At 46.5% G+C, this 7,608-nt stretch overlaps 1 protein-coding gene across 20 annotated transcripts in view; it reads left to right on the top strand.

Moving 5' to 3' along the window:
- Positions 1-4,777: 4,777 nt before the first annotated feature.
- Positions 4,778-7,608, top strand: part of BMAL1 (basic helix-loop-helix ARNT like 1) — a 107,087-nt gene continuing 104,256 nt past the window's right edge. For all 20 annotated transcript variants that reach the window (XR_014069668.1, XR_014069669.1, XR_014069670.1 and 17 more), the window contains exon 1: positions 4,778-4,896. The gene's annotated coding sequence lies outside the window, so the exon portion shown is untranslated. The remainder of the gene's footprint in view (positions 4,897-7,608) is intronic.

The following is a 7,608-nucleotide window of genomic DNA, read 5'->3' as shown; positions in this document are numbered from 1 at the left end:
GGCTTGACTTAACACTTCACTTTGCTTTACTAACTAGAAACTTTCTTTTTCTTTTTTTTAATTTGGAGCATGAATTTTAGTGATGCTCACTCGAGCAAAGCAGGGCAAAATCTATGCCAGTTTTATGAAGACAGTGTCTATTTGTTCTTCAGGGCTTCTGTTGGAGAAGCAATGTGGTTACTGGTGCTTTAGCTCCCTCTAGCAAACACCCCTCAGCCAAATGGAAAAGCCCCTTTGACATCTGATCACCAACATCTCTGAAATCTTAGCCATGTCTGCAAACAAGATCTAATCTAAAGCCTAATTACACGGTCTAGGACACATTCCAAATAAGGTATTACTGCTTTCCCATTCTGAGCTGCTAGGACTATCTTATTCAAAAAAGAGTCAAGGAAGGTCGTTAAAAAAATTAGCTGAAAGTGTTATAAACACTGGTTAACTCATCAATGCCTGATAGTTTCAAGTTCCCATTTTTGTACACCCAGATATGTCCACCTCGGTTTAAAAAAATCAAAGTGCACCTACACATATCATCATAAACCACTCTCAACTGGATCAGCTGCTGTGATAGATGATTCTTTTCCTAATTTCCCCTTAAATGACAAATGTCTTCAAAAAGTGATCTGTACTCACTGGTGACACGTTGTCTTCACTGATTTTTTCTATGCTCAATTTTCCTAATATCCTACATTGATCTGGCTCTAGAAGCAGTTTCAGGAAAACAGCTTTTTTATAGTCACATTTCTTTGTTGTTGTAACAAAACCTTTTGCTCAAGTGTAAGTTCCCCTTATCTTGTTTCTACACCTGTTGAGATTTTCTTCCAGTTTTTCAAACCCAGCTTTTTACTTTCTTGCTTCTCCTTCTTTTTCTCTTATTACTCTGTATTTTCTCCTATTCTGATTCTTCTTTCACTTCAGTAGGCACCTTTGGGGACTGTTGCTCAGCCCATGACCCACTTTGACAATCTCCTATTTCTTTCTCTCTCTCTCAGGGGTTGAGAGCATCCATGAAGGACCATGTACAAATGGGGTGGAGTAAAGAGCTACAGAAAAAGAGAATCATCAGGCAGATAGAGAGAAGGCCAGTCCAGAGGCCACACGACCCGAGAGGAGAAAATGGGAACTGCTTCATGCCTAACTGCTACATCCCAGTTCTAATCCTTTATAAGGATATGCTGTGCTTCTTACTCTAGGATTCTATGAGCTACCATTGTCTCCTCCAGAGAAATCTCCCTCTTTGGACTAAGCTAGTTGAGAGGCTTCTGTTTCTTGCATTCCCTAAGTCCGAGATGACATCCCCATCTCTAAGGCATACTCCTGTGTATTCTCCTTTCTTCTACATGAAACCGTAATAATTTGGAAATTAAAAAAAAAAAATAATGCTCACCGCCTTTGAATTGGTGACTCTTGAACTTATGTCTTTAAAGTATGAAGTTTCTTTGTTTTCCAAAGGAATCATCAAAAGGAAGAGGTATTTTACTGAAGTACTTAAGAGTGTGAGCTCTGGGGTCAGACTGTCTAAATAGCCTGATATCTTCAGTTTCCCCATCTGTAAAATGGGAATAATAGAAGTAACTGCCTTATAGGAATTCGTGAAAATTGAGGTAATGCGATAACACTCTTAGAAGAGTATTGGACTCACTGTAAACCTGCAGTAAATATTGTTGTCATGCTACCATTTATAGCAACATATTTCTACTTGGCTTTCCACAAGAATTTTAACATGTCCATCTCAGGATTTCTCAACTTCTTTCCAAAGACAGCAGACTGCATAACTTCCTGGTCCTGTCATTAGCTTCTCCATTCAATCCAACAGTCCTGGAATTTGACCTCAGGTCTGTTTGACTTCAGAGCCTGTGCTTATTCCATTAAATCAGTCATTCCCAAATTTGACTGCATCTCCAATCCCAAAGATATTTAACAGAATCTTCTAGATTGGGGCTTGAGAATTTGTATTAAAAAAAAAAAAACTCTTCAGTTAATTCTAATGGATCCGATCATTGAATCAGAGTTTGGGGGATTACTTTGGATTGTGCTACTTTATTTTCACTAACATTATCTATAAAATGGATGCAGTAAATATCTATTTCATAGAATTTTAATTTAATACACATTGACTCTTTACTGTTTGCCAGGCATTGTGCTAGGGGCTTTCTGTCTATTATCTCACTTAAGTCTCACAACGATCCTGTGGAGTAGATACTAGATTATCTCTGTATGGGGCTTCCCTGGTGGCTTAGATGATAAAGAATACCTGCTATGTGGGAGACCTGGGTTTAATCCCTGTGTTGGGAAGATCCGTTGGAGAAGGGAATGGCTACCCACTCCAGTATTCTTGCCTGGAGAATTCCATGGACAGAGGAGCCTGGTGGGCTGTAGTCCATGGGGTCACAAAGAGTCGGACACAACTGAGTGACTAATACTTCTACTATCCCTATACGGGATACAAAAGAGGTTTAAGTTACTGGATAGAAGTTGTCTACCTAGCAAGTGTGGAGAGCCAGCATACTAATTGCTGGGGCCAATGTGACGTGAAGATCATATTAAATAATGGAGGCATCCAGTTCTTACTTGGACACTTTCTGTGACAAGAAACTCAACTTATCAGGACAGAAGAGGCTCTAGGTAGAAAACTGAGTCATTCTAGAATTTCTACCCACAGGTCCCCCTTTCACCTTGTGGGGTCCTTAAAAGTAAGTCCAGTTTCTCTTCCATTTGACAGCTCTTCAAATGTATGAAGACAGTTGTCTTGTATCCCTGGGGCAAAACCTTCTGCTTCCTTTAATCTTTCCTCCTATGACATAGTTCCCAGCCTTGTTACATCCTGGTCCCTCTCCTGGGCCTGTAGATAGTTTTTCTTTGCCAAGCCTTCGTTGGAGATGATATTCCACGTGCATAATGACCACCACTGGGCAGCACTGTAACCCCATCTTGCTTTACATGTCAGACTTCTATCGATCCACCTACTGCATAGCCTTGGATCAGCTGTTTAAACTCTGAGTTTCAGTTTCCTCATTAGTAAAGTGGGATTGTCCGGATTAAGAGGGAGAATATAGGGAAAACGCTTAGCATACAGTAGATGCTGCACAAATGTCTATACCGCCACTCTTCCTTCAGGTGGACAAGGGTTCATTAATCAGCATCTTTAGGTAATGGTTACTTAACAAGTTTCTTATCCAACTAATTACGTTAGAATCTAGATTTATATTTCCTCATCTTGTCCACACATCTTGTTAAGTACGTTGCTAAAATCCCACTTACATAGTGTGGTCACCTCACGAAATCAGGGCAGAGACAAAGTAAACAGCAATCAAATTCCACCTCCAGTTAAACTTCAGAAAAGTAGTAAGCTACTGATGAAGTTGGTTAACCTTGCAAATGGTCACCATTCAGGCCACAAGCATGTACTGGACAACCACTATGTGTGCCCCTGGCAGTGAGCTTAGACAACCACTATGTGCCTGGCAGTGAGCTGAGGACAGGCTATGGTTTTACAATATTTAAAATGCAGTTTCTGTGCTCAATGAACAAGGCTAGAAATCTAGTGTCTTGGAGAGTAGTCTGGGTCACAAGACTGAGCTAAGTGATTTAGGTCAATTTGTTTCCATATCCAGTCAACAAACATGCTAGGAATCTGGCACTGCCCCCATCCCTCCATCTCACTCCCAGCTAGGTGCTAAAGGTGAGGGGGTGAGTATAACAAAAAAGAAGACGAGGTCCTTGCATTTAGGGAGTTTAACATCCAAAAGGGTAGGGAGCTCTTTGTGTTAAAAGCCCTCTGTTAAGTACTTGAGATGCAAAAATAAGATTCTTCATCCTCTCAGTACTCAAGTTGTATCTTGTTATGAAACGTTTATTTTCTGCAACTATTTGTTTCCTTCCGTCTCACTCCTTGGACAGCTTTTCTACAGTAGAAACAGAGCCACTGGGAAGTTGTCTGCCACACAGTAGTGCGGCCACTGAAAGGAAAAGTACTGAAATCGCTCCAGGCTAGAGTTTTCTCTTTTGAACAAGAAAGACAGCTCCAATCGGATGCTTGGAGGTCAGGACGAACGAAAAGAACGTAAGAACACTTGAATGGAAAAACCTTCTAGAAATACCAAGTATTTCTTCTCTCGTTTGGACTTTGGCAAACCAGGATGTTTTGGGAAGGGTCTGGCACTCTGTGTTCCTAAAACTGGTTTCCTAGATGGAGTTGGAGGTAGGGGAACGAGGAAATGTTGCTTTAGTCAGGATGCCCCGAGTGAAAAAGGGCAAGGAGGAGGAGTGACAGCCGTGACCCAGAAGCAAGTCAGGAACCTAGAAAAGAAGGACATCCCAGGCGATGCAAGGAGTGCGGCGTCTGGACCCGCAGTGGCCAAGGCTAACGGGAGACCAGGGGAAAGAGAGAGGACAGGGGCGAGGAAATCCAGGGAAAACGCGTCGATTGGTCCTCTCCTTGGGGCGTGTGCTTCTGTGAGCCAAGCGATTGGTGGCGGGAAAGTAGCAGGTAAACCGGCCCTCGCCGTCTCGCCATTGGTCAGCGGCCTCTCTTGCTGCCACACAACTGGCTATCAGGCCGCCGAGCCGCGCGCGGATTGGCCGGGGGCGGCCGCCGAGACCGGCTCTTTTCGGGCGCTAGGATTGGCTAGAGGGAAGAGGCAGGTATCCGGGCTCCGCGACTCCTCCATTGGTGGGCGGGGAAGGGGGGTTGGGCACAGCGATTGGTGGGCGGGGGGCCGGGCCTGGGCCGGCGGGGAGCGGATTGGTCGGAAAGTAGGTTAGTGGTGCGACATTTAGGGAAGGCAGAAAGTAGGTCAGGGACGGAGGTGCCTGTTTACCCGCGCCGGACTCACCGCCGCCGCCGCCGCGGGATCCGAGTGGGGGCGCGGGCGCGGGCGCTCCCGGCGAGCCACGGTGAGTGTCGGGCTGGCCGCAGCCAGCGGTGCGGCCGCGGGCACCCCGTCGGGGCCGTTAGCACCCTGGCAGGCTCAAAGCCCCCGCCGCCGCCCGGGGCGCAGCCCGGCCGCCGGGGAGCCCTGCCCGACGTGCCCGCTGCCGGCCTTAAAGGGCCCGTGCCCGCTCCCTGCCCCCACCCGGGCCGCGGGGAGGCTGCGCCCCTTAAAGGCGCCGCGCTCGTCCGTCCCCATCCTCCCTCGCGGGGGCTGGCGCTGCGGACTAGAACGGGCAGAGGTGCCGCAGGCACCCTTAAAGGGACCGGGAAAGAGTCCGCGGAAATACCCATCTCCCCTCCGCGGGCATCGCTACCTGAAGTGTGTGGGGGGGCAGTGGTGGTGGTGGTGGTGGCAGGAGCAGCCCGCTGCCTCTTAAAGAGACAGCTCCACCCTTTGGAATCAGTGACCCGGCTGAGGGCTAGTCCTAGCATGTATCCCCGGAAGGTTCAGGGACCCCCGAGGGGGCCATCCTTGACGACTGCACTCCAAGGGCGTTGGGCCAGAGATGCGGCTTCTGCCCTTCCTCCCTCTCCCCTCTACTTTCCTTTCGGGAGCCTGCAGGGCTGGGTGGGGGTGGGGAGGGCGTCTCCGCCGGGCTTGGGGAGTCCGAGTCACCCCCTACCCCTTTGGCCCTTTCACGGGTGCTGGGGCTGCACCTGGGTATTCCCGGCCCGGGGATGCGGCCGACCCCAGCATGCGAACTTCCATCCGGCCTGCGCCGTCTGGGTCCTGGGCAGCCCCGGGAGGATCCCCGTGCAGGATCTGCGAGCAGGTGCTCCACGACAGGGGGAATGTCGCCCGGCGCCCAGGTGTGGGCCCGCCGACCGCCCTGGAGTCCTGGAGACCCGCGGAGGGCGCAGCGAGGCTGGCTTTAGCACCGGATTTGACAGATGTCAAAGAAAAAGCTTCCCGCTCGAGATTGTCGGGCGTTGACAGCCTAGAGAGCTCTCGTTTGCTCGGAGGAATAAGTGGAAGAATAGAAATTAATGCCGACCTTGTGGGGCTCGAGTCAGTCACCCCGAGGGGTCGTGGGAGCCGGCTGCAGAGCCGAGAGCAGACGCGGGGAAAGGAAAGGCTGTACTGGCCATAGGCGTCTGTTGTGAAGTTGGTGCTGGCCGGTGGAGTACCAGGCTGTGCCCCCTCACCTCGCGTTTCTCAATCCCCTGTTCCCTCCCCTGCTTTGGCCCCTTCCGATCACCCAGCCTTGTTTTGTCTTTTCGCGCTTGTGGTCTCCTCTCCCTGCTTGCATAGCTACTCTTCGAAAAGGAATTATTAGCCAAGTTTTATCGCTTAGCTTCCAGAAACAAGATTCAAAGAAGCATTTCTTGACTGTACGTGTATTTCCAGGATCTTCGTTTTTTAAAAAAAATCCATAAAAGCTGCATCTAGTTTTCCCACAACGCTTGCTTGTCATTTGTCCTTCTGACATCCGCTGCTGTTCCCTCTTTAAATCTATTTTTATGTGACAACTATTATTTTAATTCTTCTTGTCCCATTGATATCAGGATCTGTCAATTTGGGTTGGTGGAGTTTTTAATTAATGTGCTGGTTGAATCATGAGCTTAAAATAATCTTTGCTGCTCCAGAGCAGTTTTGAATAATCTCATGCTCTCCGTGCTTGCAAGACTTAAAAAAAGAAGAAAAAAAAAAATCACTGCTGTTAAATTCGATTTCCATATCAATGAAACTCCAAAATGTTTTCTTAATACAAAGTTCAGTCTTTCACTCCATGATCTATTACTGAATTCACTTTGTTGCTAAGTCTTTAAAACACTTTGTTGAACATATTTGGAAGGCTTTAAAATTTCCCGGGCAGAATTTGAAATTGCCTGTATATCTAAAGCTGAATCTGTAGATGTATTTTTTGTTTTGATTGTAGATGTAGCTGGTGAATAATATAAATAGGTTAAAACTATAATTAAATGTATACCTTATTCCAACCCCTAAGGTTTAGAAAGAGGGAGAGAGAAAAGAGCAGAGGTGGTGGAAGAGTGCTAGCCTGAGAGTTAGAATCTCCTGGTTCCAGCCCAGACTTAGGTTTTCATGGCTGTGAACCTTGGGGCAAGTCACAGAACCCTTCTGGGTTCTACTTGCCTCAGATGGAAAGTAAGGCAGGAGAACAAGGTGATCTCAACAGTTCCTTCTGCTCTAAAGTTCTGTGCTTCTCTAAATATTTAATACGGCTGAATTCGGGTTGGTATTTACCTGCTGGAACCTTCAGAATATCTGAGCTGAAGTCCTATTTTCATAGGAAACTTAAACAGATCAACAGATGGTGTTTTAAAGAATCCATTTCAAATGATTTATAAAATGATGACTATTTAGGAGTTTGTCAGCTATTTGCAGAAGAGGTTTGCCTACCAAAGAGAGGAAAAGGAAGTGGCCCTACTTTCAGATTTATCACTTCATACCAATGATCTATATGCCATTTATATATACTAAACAAGGGACAGGCACTGTAGAAAGACTCATTAACAAAATGCATATAAATATGTAAAAGCTAAATATTCAGTATCTCTCTTTGGTATAAGGGTTGCCTTCCTTTTGTGGGCTTTCTTCTATTTGTGATTCTATCGTCGACTCCCATGGTGGTTGGAGAAAGTCAAATATTAAAGGAACATTTTCTGCCCCAAATGATATTATAATCACAGGCAGTGATTTTAGTTAACATCAT

The sequence above is a fragment of the Giraffa tippelskirchi genome, chromosome 11 (assembly GCF_054371585.1).
Source record: "Giraffa tippelskirchi isolate mGirTip1 chromosome 11, T2T-mGirTip1v1.2.pri, whole genome shotgun sequence".
NCBI classification, from domain to species: domain Eukaryota; kingdom Metazoa; phylum Chordata; class Mammalia; order Artiodactyla; family Giraffidae; genus Giraffa; species Giraffa tippelskirchi.
The sequence above is the reverse complement of the archived record's forward strand: the minus strand, read 5'-3'. Positions and strand labels throughout refer to the sequence as shown.